The 22,949-nt window shown below is 38.7% G+C and overlaps 1 protein-coding gene across 1 annotated transcript in view; it reads right to left on the reverse strand.

Moving 5' to 3' along the window:
• Positions 1-22,949, reverse strand: part of SBF2 (SET binding factor 2) — a 3,151,758-nt gene that overhangs the window by 96,859 nt on the left and 3,031,950 nt on the right. The window lies entirely within an intron of this gene.

Here is a 22,949-nt window from a genome sequence, read left to right on the forward strand (position 1 = left end):
TAAAGATGACTGTACAAAGCATTTATTCTACTTAATTTAGCTGGGTCAGAAGCCTTTGAAAGGAAGAGTTTATTTCCATATGCACCCGCAACCTTTGCAGGTGAGGGGGGAAACCATCATATTGTTGTACTGGCTGAGTCAGTCAAGGGAGGACCCCGAGTGTTTAAAACATACATTTAGAGAAATATGTAACCCCAGACAAATGTTACAATGTGAAGGCACTTATTTTATACAAGGGATCAAAAACCTGGTGAAACTTTTGCAGCGCATATAACTAATTTGAGAAATAAGGCTAAAACATGCAGATTTGGTGATTTAAAGGATGAGTTGATAAAATACTTGTGTGTGGTATTAAAGATGGTGGTGTGAGAACGATTTTACTTTGTGACAGTGATTTAACTTTGAATAAGGCCATTGAGATTGGTCAGATATACAAGCTGACTTAAAAGGAAATAAATATGCTTACAAATGAGAGATGCATGCTTTCAGTAACTTCTAGAGCTCATGTTGATAGTATGTAGCATGTGGTTAAAAGAAACAGGGCCAAGCATGGGGGAGCAACTGTAGCCCCTGCAGCACCCACTGGTAAACCACAGAGCTTTCCAGCAAATTCCATAGTTCACACAGTCTCAGTGAAGCATAAGAGTGAGTCAAGAAACTCAAAGCATGCCCCCCCCCACCCAGTTTCTTTGCCAACTGTCATAATTGTGGTGGAAATCATGAATCTAAAAGGGAAAAATGTTTATTGTTTATTGGTTAGCAATGAAATAACTGGAATCTTTTCAAGAAGTTTTGTAAATCAAAAGGCTCACTTTCTTTTATTAAAAGGGAACATTTAAGAAATGAGTTGATCAATTAGAAAGCTGCAACCCTACTTTCTATGTTGATGGTGTTTCAGTGTTTGATGAAGCAGTCAATGCAGTAGATTTAAGGGCAAAGCATGAGGTATTTTGTACTGTTCAGATAAATGGAAAACCCATAGAGGTCAAAGCTGACAAAAATTCCAAGTGCAATGTTATGTTTGAAGAAACATTTGCTAGAGTGCGATAATGAAAGGCTTGATTTGATAAAGTGTGAGAAGCTTGTTGCTTATGGTCATGAAGAAATTCAGACTGAAGGCTTAGTAGTGCTTTCATGTTACTCTGCTGGGAGATGCTATGACTTATTTTACGTGGTCAAGAGGCATGTCCAGTCATTATTAGGGACTGCTTTCATTTACCAAGGAAGTCCCATTTTAGCTTAAAAGACCACTACTCTAATTTTGTCCAGTATATTTTTTTCTACTTATGCTGACCTTTTTGAAGACAAATTAGGGAAGCTTCCAGTTGTGTACTCCATGAAGTTAGACCCAGATATCAGTCCAGTTATCAGGCCAGCTTGGAAAGTTCCAATAGCTATGCAGGAGAGAGTCAAAGGTGAGTTAGATAAAATGGTGTGACAATGTCTGATTTGTCCAGTTGATGAACCTACTGAATGGGTATTTTCCATGATGGTAGCTCATAAGAAAAGCTCAGATGACATCAGAATATGTATTGATCCATGTGATTTGAACAGAGCACTAAAAAGACATCATCATCCAATGCATACAGTTGAAGAAGTCACAGCTCTGAATCCAGATGCAAAGAGTTCATTTTCACAAATTCAACTTGACAAGAAATCCTCATTGCTAACTACTTTCAGTACTATGTTTAGAAGGTATTTGAGAATGCCATCTGTGATAAATTCTGCAAGTGAAGTCTTTCAACGCGCAATGGAGCAATTTTTTTTTCTGGGTATCCTTGCACTATTATAGTTGATGACATACTAGTAGGAGGTACTGGTGAAGCTGAGCATAACAGAAACCTCATAAAAGATCTGGAGCAAGCACGTCAACTAAATCATAAGCTCAATCCACAGAAATGCATATTCAGGCTAAAAAGATTACTTGTGTTGGTCATTTACTTACCAGTTCAGGCTTATGATCAGACCCTTCTAATCACACAGCCATTCTCGAGATACCAGTTCCAATGTTCAAGCCCTGCAATATTATCTTGGCATGGTTAACTATCTAGATAAGTTCATTCCAGACTTGAGCCAACTTTCAGCACTGCTTAGAGAGCTGACATGTAAAGATGTCTCTTGGTCTTGGTTTGAACAGCACAAAAGAGCATTTGATGTCCTGAAACAGAGAACTGCTAGTCCACCAACTCTCAGACACTATGATGTTCACAAGCCAGTTACTCTTTCAAGTGATGTTTTGAGATTTGGTCTAGGTGCAGTCATTCTACAAGAGGGTCAACCAGTTGCCTATGCATGGAGAACTTTTACCCAAACTGAAATGCAGTATGCTCAGCCTGAGAAAGAGCTTTTGGCGATTGTGTTTGTATGTTCGAAGTTCCATGATTATGTTTATGGTAGACCTATCCAGATCAAAACAGACCACCAAACTCTAGTCACTATTTTGAGAAAACCTATGCATACAGCACCAACCAGATTGAATTATATGATGCTGAGATTGAAAAACTACAATTTCACTCTTGTCTACAAGAAAGGCAAACTTCTTTATCATGCTGATACATTGTCTAGATCGCTCAGAAACACCACTGAACAGCATGAGAATGAGAACCTTTACTTTGAAGTCATGCTAGTGAGAAATTTTTCTTCCACATATCTTGATGAGAGATCACACAGCCACAGATCCAGTCTTACAGAGCCTCAACCAATTTATCAATCAAGGATGTCCATCAAAGCAATCTAGTTTACCTCAAGAAGTGCAACCTTATTTTCCATACAGAGACGAGATTTTGTCTGACAAAGGTACCATTATGATTGGTCTGAAAGTAATTGTACCAAAGACCTTGCAACAACAGTACATTACTATCTTGTATCGTGGTCATCCAGGAACAGACTCTACCAAAAGAAGGGTGAGAAGACTAGGATTTTGGCCTTCTATGTCACAAGATATTGAGAGAGTACTTTCATCTTGCTCTGTGTGTGTACTAGTACTAAGTCACATCAACAGAAGGAACCACTTCAGCTAAACCAGATTCCTAAACTACCTTGGTCAACAGTAGTCACTGATATTTTCAAGTGGAATGGTCAACATTATGTGGTGTTAGTAGACTCTTTTTTTCAAACTGGTTCAATATTGACTTACTTTCTAACCTAGCATCCAATACTGTCATCACTAAGATGAAGCATTATTTTGCACTCCATGGTAGCCTGCACAAAGTTATTTCTGACAATGGCATGCAGCTCACAAGCCAACAGTTCTAAAGATTTGCCGAAGAGTGGGACTTTGGTCATTTCATGAGTAGCCCACAGTATTCGCAGTCAAATGGTTTTGGCAGAACATGCAGTTCAAAGTGCAGAACCAGTTACTAGAGAAGTCGAACTGAGACAATAGCAATGTTTTCCTGAATCTCTTGAATCAAAGAAATATTCCTTGTGATAAACATTTTGGTTCACCTGCACAGAGACTTCAGTTGAGACAAACCAGAACCACACTACCAATCAGTAGTCAATTGCTGGCTCCATGTGTCAGGAACAGGTCAGTAAAAAATAATCTGTTGAAGAAGCATTTAACCCAGAAGTCCTACTATGATAAGACCAGCAAACCACTCAATCCATTACAACAAGAAGACGTGGTAAGGATGCAGACATGCAAAAGTTATGATCAGATAGGAGTCATGAAGAATATTTGCTTAGAGCCGAGATCATACATTGTGGAATCACACAGAGTAAAGTTTATGCAAAATCAGAAACATTTGATGCCAGTGTCTAAGCCTATACTGCAGCACATAGCCTGTGAGAAAGACTCTTCATCTCAGAGTGAGTTGTCCAGTGTTCCAGTTCCAGAGGAAGTTCCAGAGAATATTCCCATCCCTGTGACAAATCCAGAAGTTCCAGATAAAAGAAGCTAATCGAAGACTGTCCCAGTCCAGATTGTTATGTCACCAGATCTGGTCGCATCCCCAGACCATGTTATAGATACATGGCAACTTGGACATGAACATTGTGTTTGTTTCTAATGTCTATAATAATGCATGTCTAACTCCAATGTTGTATTTACTGAGGGCAATCATTTTTAAGAGGGTGAATGCAGATCAATGTGTGCATATGTACCTTTGAGAAGCTATCTAAGGGGTTGGACAATTGTATAAATACTGCGCATGTGTGAGCCTGACTGCCACTTTGTAGTAAGCTGTTGAGATACAAGCATGTATGTATGTAAGGTCGGTCTGTAAATCAGTTTGTTTATATTTTATAATGTCTGTCTGTAAATCAGTTTGTTTATATTTTATGATCTGCTTCCTGATGTGTTTCTATATAATAAAGCATCTAAACGAACTACCCCGCCTGTTTGTCATCTATAGCCAGAAGAAGTAGCTGAACTGAACCCACTCAAAGTATTGCAGGCTGCAAATCACCACACAGTTGTAGAATGTAGAATCCACTTTATTAACTTCAGACAAAAAATCCAAGGATGAGCGCTTTCGTCCAGAAAGATCTAGACTTCATCAGACAATTTACCCCACATAGTTACTTCCTTCTTATACAGTCCAAACAGGAAGTTCCACCCAGTTATAAACTAATCAATTATGTCATTAAAAGCACAATATTTAGAGTCATTGAATTTAAAAAGCAAACTATACAAACTGAAAAAGTTCATGGAACACACCACCCTAAAAACACACTATATATAAACACTGCTTCATGAAAATGACAATTTACAATAAATATTTAAATATGTTGAATGTGTTAAAACAATAAATATGTGTGATTAAATACTAAAAACTAGATATAGTAGAAAATGTTAAGAGAAATTAATACACTTAACATAAATACTGAACATGTGATATTAAAATGCATAATGGAGAATTATATATATATATATATATATATATATATATATATATATATATATATATATATATATATATATACACACATTTTATCTTTCTAGTGCCCTTAGTTTTAAAAATGGGCTAATTGAAATATGTTCATTCAGGACCGGCCATTTCTCAAGTAAAAGTGACCATGCACCACCCCTCAAGTTGGTACTGATATTGTCTATAATAACAAATTGGAACTTATGGTCCTTATACTCCAAAACGTGTTTGCTAAGAGAATTTGTTTCTTTTTTATTCCTTATGTCATATAAGTGTTGGTATATGTGATTTTTTAACTTTCTATCAGTCTTGCCTATGTAAAAGGAAGAACAGGTGGTACATATGGCACAGTAAATCACTTTCTCTGAATTACAGTTGTATTTCTGATTGATTCTGATTTCAATATTATTAATGTCAAAAATATTGCTTTCTTTAATGTAACTGCAATAGTTACATCTGCCACATTTGTTCATAGAACCTGACCTGTGGTTTGGGTAAGAGTTACTACTCTCAAATATGTTTTTCATATTCTTGCCTTTCCTATATACTATAATAGGTTGTAGTCCTATTAGTGGTCTGATGTTCTTGTCATGTCTCTAAATAAACCAGTTTTTTGTTAAGATGCTTCTTACTATGTAACTATCTTGAGTGAATACAGTGATGAAAGAAGTCTTAGTAATCATTATTACTTGCAACATTGTCAGTTTCTTGATTACTGGTGAAAGGCCCACTGTCAGTCATACTACAAGAAAGTAAAGGTACATAAAACCCACGCTCTCTCTTGTTAACCACCTCTATCATTATATCACTAACGAACTTACAAGGATAGCCTCTTTTTTGAAACATATTTTTCAAGTTGTCACATTAATCTAAAACTTCATCAGTACCAGACACCATACGGGCTGCACGCACAAACTGCCCCTTAACTGTTGCTTTCTTTTGTTTGACTGGGTGTGTGCTAGAAAATGCAGTAGTGAGTTCGAATACGTGCTTTTCCTAAATATTTTTGAAATAAACCTCTTATTTTCATAATCCTTTTCCAGAAAGATGTCTAAAATTTTGTCAAGGTCTCTGGTATAGGTGAACTTTAGAAATTCTGTGGTGGTTCCAATATAATTTATAAATTCATCAATAGCATTAACAGGTCCATCCCACAGAACAAACATATCATCCAAAAACCTGGTGTAAAATTTGATGTGCTCAAAATAACATGAAGAAAAAAGAAATTTCTTCTCCCATTGCCTAACTACAATATTTGCATATAAACCACCACATGCAGGCCCCATAGCCACCCCTTCTTGTTGTAAGTAAATTTCTTTGTTAAACAAAATGAAATTGTTTTTAAGGACAATTTCCATCAGTTGTGAAAAGACCAAGGTCTGGAAGTGTGAGATATCTTTTTCATATAAGAAATCTGTAAACCACTCCAAACCAATTGTGTGAGGTATGACTGAATAAAGGTCTTTAATATCAATAGTAATAAAAACAAAAGTGTCCTTGAAAGGTATCTCATCCATAGCTTGTAAGAAGCTCCATGAATCCTTGCAGATATGTGTCTCACACAATATGTGTTATTTTAACTTATTGTTCAGATATCTTGCAAGGGGGTGGGTAATGGACCTCTTGGAGTCTGCTATGGGCCGCATGGGTGGTTGGCTAAGATTTTTATGCAATTTTGGCAGCCCAAACATGACTGATATTTTAGGGCAGGGAACAGAGAAAATTAAGCACATCAATAGAAATTGAACTCTCTTTAAATAAATCTTGGAGTTCATTCCTTATATGCTGGTAAGACGTGTTCAGTTCATAAATGGATGACCTTAAATATGCTTTTACTTCTAGAATACAAAACATTTTCTTGTTATAGTCCTCATAGTCCATCAAGACAACACCTCCACCTTTATCAGGTTTCATAATTCTAACATTTTGTGAAAAGATTTTTATTTCATCCATTACCTTTCTCTCATTCATGTCAGAGTTCCTACTAGAAAGCTTAGAGTTACTTATATCTAACTCATATATATTCTCAAAAAGTTGGACAATGGGATGAAGTGGGGGGTTGTATGCACTAGAGATGGCTAAAGGGTTGACAAAGGAACCAGGTGCAGAGTTTTTAAAAAGAATGTTCAAGTTCAGCTTACGTGTATACATTCTTAAATCCATAAAAGTATTAGAAACATTTAGGGGCTGTGGGGGTACAAAGGTGAAACCTTTGGCAAATAAATCACAGTGTTCAGAATTAACAGCAATACTGGAAAAATTGTACACATTAAAGTAACCTAAAGTGTTGGTAACTATGTGGCAGGGTGGGAGTAAATGGTCCATATCATCACCTAAATTGTTTGGTGGTGAATGCAACAAGTTAATTAAAGTCACATTTACATCCTGTTGTTCCAGGACTGGTACCTCTTCCCCCCTCTGTTCACCATCCCTACCCTGTTCCAATGGTTGTTCCTGTTCATCGGGGCCATATCCCAATTGTTGTTCCCCTGGGGACCTTTGTTCCTCAGACGCTCTGAGCGTCTCAGGGGGGGAAACTCTTCTGTGTCTAAAAAAACCTGACCAGCGTTACTAGTTGAAGGATTGTCAGTATCAATAACATTGCTGTTACTGTTTCCAGAATTCCCATTGGAATTAGTATATTTTTTGCCCCATTCCTGGGAAGGGGGAGGTCTGGTATATGCCAGGCCATTACTATAATCATTTCTGTCCCTATTCAGTTTCTTAGTTTTACGAAGTTTAATAGAACTTACTAGATGCTGCATACTCTTAAAAATTCTCACATGCTCAAATTTGTGTTGTTCATAATGCAAATGTTCACAAATGCTTTTATCAATATCAGAAACAGAAACAGATAATTCATTAATTAAAACATCATTATGTTCTACTATCAAACGCATATATTCTATACCATGTTTATCAAATAAAGCAACTAGCTCTTTAAATAGTTCAGAATTGTACTGTAACCCATTAGGGTAGCGCCACATTCTTAAACCTTTTGGCACTACATTGTCCTTAATACATTCTCTAAAATAAGCATTGTCAAGCTGAAGTCTCTTAATTTTAGAAAGTTTGTAATCAAAAAGAGATGGTAAATCACAGTAACTATGTGGGGTAAATTGTCTGATGAAGTCTAGATCTTTCTGGACGAAAGCGCTCATCCTTGAATTTTCTGTCTGAAGTTAATAAAGTGGATTGATTCTGCATTCTACAACTGTGTGGTGATTTGCAGCCTGCAATACTTTGCGTGGGTTCAGTTCAGCTACTTCTTCTGGCTTTTGTGTTTATCTGCTTCAGTTTGTGCTTTGTGACTTTTTTGTGTTTGTCATCTATGTTAGCGAGGGATGGGTGACAATAGTTAGCACCAAGCCCTGTACATTCTAACATACCGTCTCTGCCGTACCAGTGGATACAACCAACCACACACAAATGCTTGTTACATTACATTATACTAACCTAGTTATAAAAATAAAAACCTTACTCTTATCAAATAAATCATTCCTACCTCTAAACAAGTTAAATTTTGTAGCTTCCAAGGTGACACCATCTGCACTTAATATATCACCTCTTACCAATGCCAGAGCATCAAATATTGTGACCTTCAGGATGAATAGATACTCTTGCAAAACTGCATATATAGATATCAACCACTCTCTTCTCTTCCTTTCCCTGAAAAGTACAGTTGTGTAAGTAAACTTACCATAACAGTAGATATTTGAATGATCTCTAAAAGATTTTGTCCTGTCAAGATAGCACGTGTGTTGTTAGTGGACACACAAGTTATGAAGTATCGTTTCTCCCTCCTTTTTTTGTCCTGAAAGGAAAACAGGGAGATGAGGAGATTGGCTTCATGTACACTCTGATGCCACTTTAGGCAGAAAAGAAGGATTAGTTCTCAAAGAAACCATTATCCGTGTAGCTACATGGATAGAGTTATGGCTATATGTGTAGTAGGTCCCGGGTTCGTATCTATAGCAGGCAGAACTTTTCTGTACTTGCAAGTATCTTTTGGGTTGGGAGGGTGGCCTAATGGTTTAGGTGTTTGCCTTACAAACACAAGGTACAGGATTTGAGTCTCACAAGGGATAATTGGCTAGGCTTAAAATGGCTCACAAGGGCAGTTAGCCTAGTACTAATCTATGAACCTATGAACCTATGTCTGTGTGGAAGATGAGATAAGATTGGCCCATCAAAACAGTTTAGTTTTCAATTTCTTTTTAACAGAAACATGTTGCCCAGTATTGCCAAACACAGTTTCCCTAGGATGGGGCACTACATTCTGTCTATGCAGGGAGCACATTCTCTGCCTGTACTTCCATGACCAACAAAAGTGGCTCTCCTTTGCCCACTGAGGGGACCCTGACAGGCACAGAAGATGAGGCTAACTCCCTGTTTGTGGTGAATATACAGACTATACCAAAATGATGCGAGTAAAAAGAGGAGTCCTCTGAGGAACTAGCTATGACCACAGCAGAGTCGACCACCTGCATTCTAAGGCAAATTACCAACTTGCTGTGGTGGCAAAGGCTGCATAACAATCTTTTTCTTTTGTGGCTGAAAGAAGGTCCTACTCAGGCACCAGTACCTAGCTCGATGGTGAAGCCAGATATTTTGCTTGTTTCCCAGGGATCTAGCAGCAATAGTTGGCAAAGGAGAAAACTAGCAAAAAAGTCACTTTTTTCCCCAGAAAAAAAATACAGTAATAAATAATTTAAACACTTTCTCTGCTCCAAAAAGTGAAATAAACACAGTTTATCCACAGAAAAAGTAGTTTTATAGAATTTTTAAGATTTCTTTTACTACAGAAGTTAAAAAAAATGAGCTGCCATTTAAAAGTAAATAAATGTCATGACAGAGTTAAGGAAAATACTTTTTTCCTACTTAAAAGTACTTGTTTTCCAGAAAAAAAGAACTTTAAACAAATAATAAAGTAATGAGGATGTCCCCACCCAAGGGAAAATATCTATACAACAACAGAACAGCATCACCTGACAACTGATCTTTGAAAGCCAGCGCAGGAGTTCTCTTCTCAGCAGCAGGCAAGGTCTGAAGGCCTTGGGGGGGGGGGTCAAAGCTGACTAATGCTTTGTTCATGTGGAAGGTGCCCTGAAACTTTGAAAGCTCACTTGCTGTTAAATGTTATGCAGGATTTAGCCCTCGTAGAGTTAAGGCAACAGCAGAAATAATCAATATGAAGGACATCAGCAAATAATGTCAAGGATTTTCTCATTACTACAGGAAACTTAGCCTAGAAATCTAATCTCACTAAACTACAATGCATCTAAATATTTAATCATGCTTGCCAAAGAATGGCACAGTTTCTAATATTGTATTTAACACACACTTTACTTTTTTTACTACCAGAAAACCCTTGGTAATTGAAGTTACATAAATATACTACATGCCAAACAAAAGGAATCAGAAAGATTAAATGTAAATGTCAAAAATTTTAAATGCAAATCCAAAAGTAAAAGAAAAAAATCTCCCACTGACTCACAACCAATAGTATGCATATTCTGAGATTTAGTCAGAGACTTGGCAAGACATCATTTGTTTCAGGAATAATTAGAATAGCAACAAACATAATTTAGAGATGTGTCAGAAAGAGACATTGGATACTATATAAAGCTGCTGATTAACAGTGACCTGGAAGCAATGAAGATTAAGGAGGAGAAAGCAACATACAAAAGGAAGAGGATGGAAAATGTAGCATTTTGATTAAATATACAGATACAATTGTTATATAAAATGAAGAATTTGTTTGAGGGAATGGGTTTGATCAACACAGGGATTTATATACAGGCAACAGCTGTTCTTAGAATGTGAATGAAACTGTACTGATATGGACTACAGCTGGTTGAGCAATTATTTTCCACTGTACTAAATCAGCAATCCAACTGGATATTTTTTAATTTAGCTAAAATACTAGAAATGTATTTCATGTGGGGTATGATTCCATAATTTAGTTGCCAATTGATCTTCTCAACTGGACAATTTAGATTAACAAATATAAATAAATAAATCATGTATGTGTCTATGTATGTCTCTCAGTTTCTCTCTCTATATATATCTATATAGGTGTTTTGTGTGTGTGTGTGTGTGTGTGTATATATATATATATATATATATATATACATACATATATATTGGATATAAAAAGTGTATACACCCCTGTTAAAATGCCAGGTTTTTGTGATATAAAAAAATGAGACCACAATAAATAATTTCAAGACTTTTCTCACCTTTAATGTGATCTATAACCTGTACAATTCAATTGAAAAACAAACAAATCCGTTAGGGGAAACAATATAACAAATAAAAAAACATACAATAAGCTGGTTGCATAAGTGTGCACTCCCTTAAACTAATACTTTGTTGAAGCACCTTTTGATTTAATTACAGCATTCAGTTTTCTTAGGTAGGAGTCTATCAGCATGGCATATTTTGACTTGGCAATATTTGCCCACACTTCCTTGCAAAAGCACTCCAAATCTGTCAGATTGTGAGGGCATCTCCCGTGCACAGCCCTCTTCAGGTCACCCTACAGAGTTTCTGATGGATTTAGGTCTGGGCTATTCCAAAACTTTAATTTTCTTCTGGTAAAGTCATTTTTTTTGTTGATTTGGATGCACGCTTGGGGTCATTGTCATGTTGAAAGGTGAAATTCCCCTTCATCTTCAACTTTCTAGCAGATGCCTGAAGATTTTGTGCCAAAAGTGACTTGTATTTGGAACTGTTCATAATTCCCTCTACCTTGACTAAAGCCTAAGTTCCAGCTGAAGAAAAGCTACCCCAAAACATGATACTACCACTTTTGATGATATAAAGTGTTGTTTTTGAGCCAAACGTACCTTTTGGAATTGTGGTCAAAAAGTTCAACCTTGGTCTCATCAGACCATAACACATTTTTCCAGATGCTTTTGGGAGACTTGATATATATTTTTTGCAAATTTTAGCTGGGTCTGGATGTTTTTATGTGTAAGAAAAGGCTTCTGTCTTGCAACCCTACCCCATATTCCAGGCATATGGAGTATACGGGAGATTGTTGTCACATGTATTACAGAAAGTACAGTTGTGTACACTTAACATAAATGTAGATGTTCAAGTGTATTCACTGTTGCAGTCATTACATTTGGGTTATCTGCTTGAAGGTAGCAATCAGTTGGCCTGATTAACAAAGTCTTGGGTCCTGCGTTGGTTGCTGTCCCTTCTTCCATGACGTCAGGTCATCAGGGGTATAAAACATGCAGTCAACGCCATTACATCAGTGTTTCTTGCCCCAAATGTCAGGTGCCCCCCTAATGGGAAGTAATTAAATATAAAAGTGCAAGAATATACCTCCAACAAAAAAAAAGCAAATACACCAAAAAGGCTTTTAAGCATAGTAAAGGAAAGTAGAGGTGAAGCCAAAAGAAGTTAGGGGGCTGGAGGGAGGGTAACCAGGACTGCAACAGTGAACACACTCGAACATCTACATTTATGGTAAGTGTACACAACTGTACTATGTTCTTCGTGTTTCACTGTTGCAGTCATTACATTTGGATAGAGTCCCAAAGCTATGGTTGGGAGGAGGAATTTAGATAGCAATAGGGCCAGCTATAAGGCCCTGCAAGACTGCAGTGGCAAAGCCAGCTCTGGATTTAGAGAAAATTGGTAAATGATAATGCTTGGTGAAAGTATGTACAGAAATCCAGGTAGCAGCTTCTAGTATGTCCCTGATAGGGACGCCTCTGAGAAAGGCTGTAGAGGTAGATGCAGCCCTGGTGGAGTGAGGTCTGATCCCCTAGGGGATAGTTTTTCCATGGTGCTTATAGCAGAAATGAATGCAATGGCTTATCCATTTAGAAATCATTTGCTTTGAAATAGCCTTCCCCTCTGTCCCTGCAGCAAATGTCACCAGCAGTTGTTCAGATTTCCTTTGAGGTTTAGTCCTGTCCAAGTAGAATCTAAGTTGTCTGTGCACATCTAAGGAATGCAGTATCTGTTCCCCTTTATTCTGTGGATTGGGAAAGAAGGTTGGCAAATGAATGGACTGATTAAGAGCCACACTGAATACCACCTTGGGCATGAAGGATGGATTGGTTCTGAGGGACACCCTGTCCGCATGAAAGATGATGAAAGGCTCCACTGCCATAAGAGCCTGTAATTCAGATACCCTTCTAGCTGAAGTGATTCCTAAAAGGAAAGCTGTTTTCCCAGAAAGAAATTTTAAGTCTGCAGTAGCAGCTGGCTCGAAAGGAGGTAGAGAGAGTTTCTCCAAGACAAAGTTAAGGTCCCATGTTGGGGTTGGAGCTCTCCTGGGTGGTCTCAAATATTTGGCCCCTCTGAGGAACTGCTTGAGCAGTGGATGAGAGAAGAGGGGAGGTTCTGTGTTGTAATGAGCTGAAATGGCTCAGGCATGGATTTTAATGGAGGAAAAAGACAGGCCCTTGTGAAGCATCTTAGTTAAGTATTGTAAAATCTGAGGTAAACTGGGCACTGCTGTGCTATTCCCTTGAGATTGGTTCCAGGCACAGAATCTTTTCCATTCTTCAGCATAAGATTTTCTAGTACTAGGCCTCCTTGCCTCTAAAATGATATCCATCACAGGTTTGCTGAGGGATGGTAAAGGAGAGATTAAGTAATTAGCCAGGCTGCAAGGTTCAGTGTTAGAAGCTGAGGGTGCAGAATATGGTTCTCCTGCTGAGACAGCAGGGAAGGAGTCTGAGGCAGGTGCCATGGAGATAACCATGACACACTGCGCAGGAGGGGGTACCAGTGTTGGTGCGGCCAGTCTGGAGCAATCAAAATCATCCTTGGTTTGTCCCGTTTGATTTTTAGTAGTTCTTTGGAGAGCAGAGGCGGGAGGGAGGCATAGACTGATAGGTTTTTCCAGCTGAAGGACAGAGCATCCACTTTCCAGGCTTGTTTGTGGGGAGTCCTTGTGCAAAATTTGTCCAATTGGCAGTTCTGGGGAGAGGCAAACAGGTCTATATCTCTGGGCTCCCCCATTTACTTGTCAACATGTTGAAAATCCTTGGTTCCAGTTTCCACTCGTGTGGGTCCATGAGGTTTCTGCTTAGTCTGTCTGCCAGTGCATTTAATTTTCCTGGCAGGAATTGAGCTTGTAGGTGCACTTGGTAGCTCAAGGCTGTGTTCCACAATGCCATGGCGAGTCTGCAGAGGTGGTAAGAATGTGTACCCCCCTTTTTGTTTATGTACCACAAAACAGTGGTGTTGTTCGTCTTTACCATTAGCTGTCCTGTGGTCCTTGAAGGCTGTCAGAGCATTCTGTACAGCTAACATTTCTTTTTGATTGATATGCAGATGCATTTGACTTGGGTTCCATTTGCCCTGAATGCACTTCCCTGCCAGGTGAGCCCCCCCCCCATGCATAGTCTGATGCATCTGTTGTTAGGGTTTAGGTGGCAGGGGGTGGTGTGAATGGCAGTCCCTTGTTTTGGTGGCAGGCCTCTGCCCACCAAAGGAACTCTAGGCGTAGGCAAGGTATGATATGAATCATTGTTTCTAGGTCTTGAGAATGTTGACACCATAGGCTTTTTAGATACCACTGTAGTTTTCTCATATACAATCGTGCATATGGAATTAGAAGAATGCAGGAGGCCATGAGCCCCAAAGCTTGCAGTATTTGTCTTGCAGATAGCAAGGTTTTTGTGACCACTTGTTTGAAGTAGGTTGTCAAATGAATTTGTTTCTCTGGTGTGAGGTAAGCAATTTGGGAAGTTGTATTCAAGCTTGCTCCCAGGAATATAATTTGTTGACAGGGTACCAGGTGTGATTTATTTTCGTTTATGGTGTACCCAGACAAGTTAGAACCCTTTGTACAAAGGCCAGATGATTCAAAAGTATGTCTTGGCTTTCTGCCTGAATTAGACAATCATCCAGGTATGTGTATATTTGAATATTTCTTTGCCTGCAAAATGCAATAACTGGAGCTAGGCACTTTGTGAATACCCTGGGCACAGTAGATAAGCCAAAGGGCAGTGCAGAGAACTGATAGTGCATGTAGTCTGCTTTGAAGCGTAGGTATCTTCTGCAACATTCCCTGATTGGGATGTGCAGGTATGCTTCTTTTAAATCTAGTGTTGCCAACCAGGCATCTTTGCCTAGCATAGGAAGTAACTGAAGAGTCAGCATCTTGGATTTTGGAATCTCCAAAAAGGTGTTTAGAGTAGACAGGTCCAGGATAGGACGCCATGATTTCTCTTTTCTGGGTACCAGGAAAAGTCTTGAGTAGAAACCTTGTCCCTTTTCCTCTTCTGGTACCAGTTGAATAGCCCCCATGCTTAAGAGAGAAAGTACTTGTTTTTGGGCCTCTGCCCACTGATTTGTGAGTAGGTCTGGCCACCCGCTCTGTGTTGGCAATGTGTGGAAATGAAATCTGTATCCCTGGGACACTATATTTAAAACCCATTTGTCCTGGGTAATGAGTTCCCAATTCTTTGCATGAAGAGCAATCTTTCCCCCCAAAGGGGCAGCCAGTTGATAAGTGTTTGGAAATTTTAAAAGGAAGTCATTGAGACAGTTTACCATAGGGGGGAGTCTTATTATTCCCAGATTTGGAAGTGGAGGCCCTCCACTGCTTAGTTCTACGTGTCCCCTGGGACTGAAACATGGGGTTTTTGCTGTGTCTGGGTTTGGCTTGAGAAGACCTGGAAGGGGCTGGAATGGACCAATTCTTAGAGGGCCAGTGCCTACTAAATCTAGGAGGCTGAACTTGTAAAAAATCTTTAACAGTTTGCATAGATTTAACTTTATCTTCCATCTTTTTAAGAACTTTCTCAGCCTTGTTGCCAAACAGGCAGTCCTGATTTAAAGTAGCATCCAACAATTTAGCTTTAACATGATCAGGCAAAGATTGCACTTTAAGCCAAGCATGCCTTCTGAGCATAGGCCCAGTAACAGCAGCCCTGCAAGAGTCCTCTAATGAATCAAAACCACATTTTTCCAACTTGTTCAGCAGAATACATTAAATTCTGTAATTCTTTATTTTCCACACAGTCAGGAATCAACATCATTTTCTGTTTAAGCAGTCCAATAACATGTTGCTGATACTTTAGCATATGAAACTGGCAGTTTAAAGCCCTAATGGCCAAGGTTGCAGAAGTGTAAACCTTCTTACCCCATCTATCCAGTGCCCTGGAGTCTCTATCAGAAGGGGTAGGATTTTTAGCAGTAGAAGCCTTAATGCCCATGGGCCCCTGTGAAATAGTCTCTGGATCTGCAATAGGATTTTTAAAAAGGAACTTGTGGGACTCAGGGACTCTGTAGTATCTGTCAGGTTTTCTGGGAGCAGGAGCCAGGGGTCAAACTAGATTCTGAAAAAGCATCATCAACAATGTCTAGTACAGGAGGAATAGCTAAAGGCCTATACTGAGGTAGGAGAAGGAAATCCCTAAGACTCTTTTTTGAATCAGAAAAATCCTGGCTTTCCTAGTGGAAATGCTCCCTTAGAGTATGTAAGGTTTCCCCAAAAGAAAAATCCTCAGGAGGGGAAGCAGAGGGAATGGAGTCCTCTGCATCAGAATCTTCATAAGTTGATAAGGATAAATCCAGATCACCAGAAGAATCAGAAAAAACAGAATTCTAATCAGAAGATTAATAATCAACTTCAGTCCTAGGCCTTTTAGAAAGGGGGGGGGGGCTGGCTACCCCTGATTAGAATTATTAGATCTTCAGCCATTCTTATCATTTGTTTTTTAGGCATAGAGGCCTGAGCATGTGGCCTGGGCATCAGTTTTTAGGCATGGATTGAGATTTAGGCCTAAGTAAAGAAGGAGGCATCGGTTTAATATGCAAGTCCGTAGGCCTGAATACACCCTCAGAAACCGGTGCCTGCACAGCAGCTCTGGACCCATCCAAGGTAGAGACATCCACGGGTTCCATAGTTGAAGCATCTCACAGCATACCGGTCTCCGAATGGGTCTCACTAGAGGCCTGCGAATCAGAAGTAGCGGGTATCAGGGGCTGCAAAATCGCCTCACTGAGTACCAGTGAACTGGCGACTGGCTTAGGAGAAGCGTTGTCAGCAGTTTTGGACCTCAGTGACCTGTCTCTGTCTTTATCTTTGCATTTTTTCAGCATCCCGATAATCGGATGGCTAACAGATGACATTTCTGGATAATTAAACCGAGAACCGAAATATTTAGAGGCGAAAATATACCGACGACGCATAGTGCGCTGATTAAATAAAGCACAAAACCGAGAGCAAGGTACTTTGTGGTCAGGGCCTAGGCAAGGAATCTTTATGAGGTATTTGTTTTCCGCAAGTAATGCAATTATTAACTTTTACTGACATCAGTAAGGGGCAAGAAAAAGTTTTCCCAACGAGGTACTTAGCTTTAGTTGAAGACTTCGGTTCTGAAACTCAAAAACAAAAATTTCAGGAGTCGGCCGACCGGCACTTGCAAACTGCTTCTGCTTCGGGCATTGCACGGCAAGAATGACTGATGTAATGGCATCGGCTGCATGTTTTATACCCCTGATGACCTGACGTCATGGAAGAAGGGACAGCAACTGACGCAGGACCCAAGACTTTGTTAATCAGGCCGACTGAGAGCTACCTGCAAGCAGATAACCCAAATGTAATGACTGCAACAGTGAAACATGAAAAACATCCAGTACTTGCCAGAAACTACTGCAGCTCCTATGTTGCTGTAGATCTCTTGGAAGCATCCCTGATCAGTTTTCGTCTTGTCTTTTTATCAGTTTTGGAGGGATGTTCAGTTCTTTGCAATGTCACTGTTGTCCCATATTTTCTCCACTTTTTGATGACTGTCTTCACTGTGTTCTACGGTATATCCAATGCTGTGGACATTTTTTTGTACCCTTCTCCTGACTTTTACCTATCAACAATGAGATCCCTTTGATGCTTTGTAAGCTCTCTGCGAACCATGGCTTTTGCTGTAGCAGGCAACTGAGTAAATGTCAGGAAAAATCCAACTAGAACAGCTGAACTTTATTTGGGGTTAATCAGAGTCTTTTTAATTGATGGAGGGTGTGTACCCAAAAAGACTGAATGCTGTAATTAAACCAAAAGGTGCTTCAACAAAGTATTAGTTTAAGAGTGTGCACACTTATGCAACCAGTTTATTGTAGGTTTTTTATTTTTTATATTTTTCCCCTAACAGATTTGTTTTTCAATTGAATTGTACAGGTTACAGGTCACATTAAAGGTGGGAAAAGTTTTGAAATTATTTATTGTGGTCTCATTTTTTTATATCATAATAAACTGGCATTTTAACATACATACACACACACACACACACACACACACACACACACACACACACACACACACACACACACAATATATGCATGGAATATGTAGGGGGGTGCTGTTATACAAAATTATGTACTGTAGGATTAGAAACAAGTTTGTCCCTAACCCTGAATTACAAGACATTTTGTTTAGCTTATAGAAGACATACATGTTTTTTCTGATATCATTTTTTTCAGTATAATATTGATTTCATTTACTGTTTCTCAGTGATTTCAGTGGGTTATGGTAATTGTATATGAGGTTTCCTGAACAGGACTTGAACTAGGTTAGTCATGTGAGTGCACTGTCTTGCAGTTGTTCTGTACTCAGACTTCTGACTGAAGTATTTACCTACCGTTTCCTAACTGAGCTAACTGCACCTTATTCTGCTCTGCCATGTAGTAGCTACTATTAGTTCTTACAGCATGACTAATAACTTCTAGTGTTTGCTTTCTGGCCTGTCAGGCTCAGTACCACTTGAAGGTCTGATGTGGGGTATGAAAGAGTGTTCCACTCAGACTTGTTTTAAAAGTTACCAAAACACATATATATATATTTTTTTTACCATGTTGGCTCCTTTGAGGGTGAAAAGGACATAAATTATGTAAATGACAAGCTTCCAGATGACCACATCCTTGGTCAAGTTATATGAGCTGACTTGGTTTATTTATTTTTTAAATTATTTTACAAGCATGTGCGGCTACTACTACTGCTACCAGGAATGTATTTTCCTTTAATAGTTATTTGGCCTTAATTTTAATGACTTTCCAATGGAAGAATTTACATTTTCCATAGACTGCTGGATTGTCGTGTCTGCTGTGCTAGTTAACAAACTGATGGCTTTTATTGCTTAAGGATCTTACAGCTAGGTTATATTACAAGTTTATAGTCCAGTTATATGTTTTAGTTAGTTTAGTATATGCATATATGTATTTTGTGATTAGAGTCTGGCCAGCAATACCATTCTGTGATAGGCATAGTTATTTTCTTTTTATTCGTTTATTTATTTCACTTTTTTGTGATTTTACTTTTGCTGAATTTCATTTGCATGCATTTGGCTGATGTCTTTAAAGCAATTTTTGTAAAGTTTGTGTGTTTTTGTTGGGTGCACTGCACATTTTGAAGTGAATTTAGCTGAGTTATACTGCTTGATGGAACAGTTACAGTAGTAATATTTGCTTGATAATGTATAGAACAGTGATAAGTCCTTGGAAGTGTGAGGAGAGTGCTGGTAAGCAAAACACTTGTTCAAAGTTAGCAAGAAAATAAACATAACAGGAAAAAAAAACATAACCAACACTGCCTGCTTACATATACATGTACATGCACATATGTATGTATAATTTTACAGTGTTACGCAGCATAACATTGTCATCACACAATGTCTGATAAGCAACACTGTACTGCACTGAAAGTGTACTACGTTGAAGACTTGCCGGTAATACATCTGGCTCTTACATTTATCTTGGCAATGAGTGACTTTTGTGGATGTATTTAAAAATAAGAAAAAACATTCCTGTATATATAAATTACTGCTTAATCCAATAATCTGCAATGTGTTAAACTAAACATAAAGGGCTATGCAAGGTTTCATCAAAAATCTATGTAATACTAAGCAAATAGGAATAAGCTCAGCTAGCTTTTTATGTGTGAAGCACTGTTTTCAAATGGATTTCAACCATTTCAAGAAAGAACACCTTCACCAGATGCAACAAGATTACAGAAAAAAAATCTTCTGATTATAATATTTATGACAGTATACAATATTTGGAGATAAATTTAGTAACTGAGTTAAAACTCAATACGTAATGTTCAGTGGGGTAATACCAGATATAAGAACACTCACTGACATCAGACATCCTGATTATCTGCAAAGCTAATGACAATACTTAGAGGTAAGAACTTGGGGTCACTGTCCTTACTGTGTGTGATGCATAGTGTGGAAGCAACCTCTCCTACAAGCTGACAGGTCATATCTTACCATTGTCCATCTTTGAATCACATAGTACGCACACACCTCAAGGTACACCAAGCAATGGACAATGGTATCAGAGCTACACTTTGAACTGTTCCTGTAGCAAGGTAAAATAAGACACTCAGAAGACCCCATATACTTGTGTTTGACAAGAGAAGATTATTCTGCCATATTTTTCATTGCTCTCCTATTATTCCTTTTCTCCTACACCTGTATTTCTGGCGACAAAGCTAGACCTAACCTTTCCAGGCAGGTTACAGACTATATCTGAGTTTTAAACAGAAGCTCTGAGGATATGAGGATCAGCAGGGACAGCATGCCTAAAGGAGTGGCTTTAGTAACTAAAGAAATACCTGGGGAATCCCAGGACACGTCTGAACCACTATGACTGAAGCAGGCTAAATAATAATGCCATAACCTACCTTCCTTTAGTGGGGTAAATTATTGGGGTATTGACAGTATCTCAAAATGCTTGTTTGAGGGTCACATGCAACAAGGTCACATCCTCCCAAGGAAAAATTATTTTGTTTTGGATGCTCTATAATTTATATTTTCCTACGACTGTCTGATATCCTACCCAGAATTACTTCTCTGCTGTGAGCCTACCGAGTTCCAGGATATGTTTTGGTTCCACAACAAGCCAGAGCTTGATTAAATATAAAAGTTTTTTTTTAAGTTTAAAATAAATAAATTCTTTGTAATCTTAGGTCTCTGATATGTTGTGTGTTATATCAATACAGTTAGCAAAACCATCACACAAATTCAACTGAATCACCAGTAGGACAGTTGAAATGTAAGGAAATACTTGTTCACAGACAGGACAGTGAAAGATGACTGTCTATGCTTATGGCACTGGGTGATGAATCCTTTCCATGAAGGAATAAAGCATGGGGCATACAAAGCAGAGCAGATCATCTTCAGTACATGCAGGACAGAAAGGGAAAGCCTGTCCAAAGATAAATCTTGCATCTGCTGGCACTTACTTTTCTATCTTTATATTTTCAATAGCTTTAACTAAGAGCATAAATTAAAAACATCAGCTCAAAGAGCAAATACATTGATTGCATGTCATTTAAATTCTGGTAGTTAAGGTATGCGAAGAATACATACAGTAAGACAAATGACAAGGTGTTTAACATCAAATCCTGCATTACGTTGAAGCTGTTTCTCTGAAATACAATCATAAAAAAATAACAGCCTCAAACACTGACAGTAGTCTCATGAGTAAATCAAACTCCTTTAGCAAATAAAGGTGCCAAGACTCTGCCAGAAAAGGCAATCCCTGGGATTCATTAACAATCATGTATGCTTCCTGTAAAGTTTACACGATTACAGCATGTTAGCAAGATGAGCAGCACTGCTCATTAAATATGCAGGCTGCTCATCATACTTATACGATTCCAAGCACCGTATGGCTAGCAGCAATGCAGGTGGCCAGGAAACAATGTTAGGAATCACGAACACACAATGTAAACAGAAGTCATTGTGTGTGGGCAAAAGTACTATGTGAGCACATGCGGGCAGCTTAAGCGAAATAAGGGCAAGTGGATTTAGGTGCCAGGGACATGAAATTGTGGAATGTACACAGAACACAATGTTAATAGTGCAGTAATAAGTATGAGGGGAGGATAAATGGAAAACAAATTTACTCAGTTAATGCATTCAGGTGTGATGATGTCACAAAGATACATTTTCAACAGAAAGATGTCCATACTGACGTCACAATAAATAATCCTGTTTCCAATTGTTTACCCATGCACATGACTTAAAAATGGACATGCTAACAATGGATGCATGATCGACGCAGTGCAACATTGTAAGAAAAGGGAGTAAATGGGATATTAATGTTGATAGCATGTTGAGATAAACAGCTCGGAAGGACAGTGGATACATTAAAACAGGAAGGACAATGGATACATTAAAACAGGAAGGACAGTGGATACATTAAAACAGGAAGGACAGTGGATACATTAAAATAGGAAGGACAATGGATACATTAAGGGCTATTCACATACACTGCAGTTATTGAATATGACATGCCACGGTGGTGCAGCAGTTAATGTTGCTGCATCACAGCAAGAGGTTCTCTGGTTCGATTGCCTTCTGTGCGGAGTCTGCATGTCCTCCCTGTGGTCGTGTGGGTTTCCTCCCACATCCCAAAGACATGCTGTAGGTGGACTGGACACTTTAAATTGGCCCTAGGAGTGTGTGTGTGTGTGCCTTCTGTGGAAGGTTGGGTGCCGGGCTGGCAACTTGACACCGTAAAACTCCACTGCCAATCATGAGCAGACAGTTGATCCGCTGTGGTGACCCTTAACTGGAAAAAAGCTGAAAGAAGAAGATGATGATGATATACATGGAATGCATGTATGATAACTGTGTATCTGTATCCTCCTCTCCCCCTTGTGTAAACAAGGCATGAACTGCACAAGAGCTGTGTCATGCACAACAGAAAGGGACATGTTTTACCATTTATTGTCACTGGACAAACCATAGATTGGGGGGGTATATTACCTTGACACATGTCTTAGATAAGCACGTGTTTCACATACATGTGCATCATAAACACTGATATAACAGCAATCAACACAGACAAGTGACAATTGCCACCACAGATCTGATAACACGGCACAACTTCAAGGTCTCTTTTTGCAAATAATGGAGTGCATCTAATGATTACAGTAAATGATGTCATAAGAGCATGTAAACATGCATACTTCAGTTTTGATGGCTTGGAGGTAATGCAAATCTATAGGGTAATCCTCTGCCAGTGAAAATACATCTCCTAAGTGGAAGTGTACATAAGGGGTGTTGTCACGGATACAACTCTACATGATAGTAT

This window comes from Protopterus annectens, chromosome 17.part0 (genome assembly GCF_019279795.1).
Source record: "Protopterus annectens isolate FY-2018-M chromosome 17.part0, PAN1.0, whole genome shotgun sequence".
NCBI lineage: Eukaryota > Metazoa > Chordata > Ceratodontiformes > Protopteridae > Protopterus > Protopterus annectens.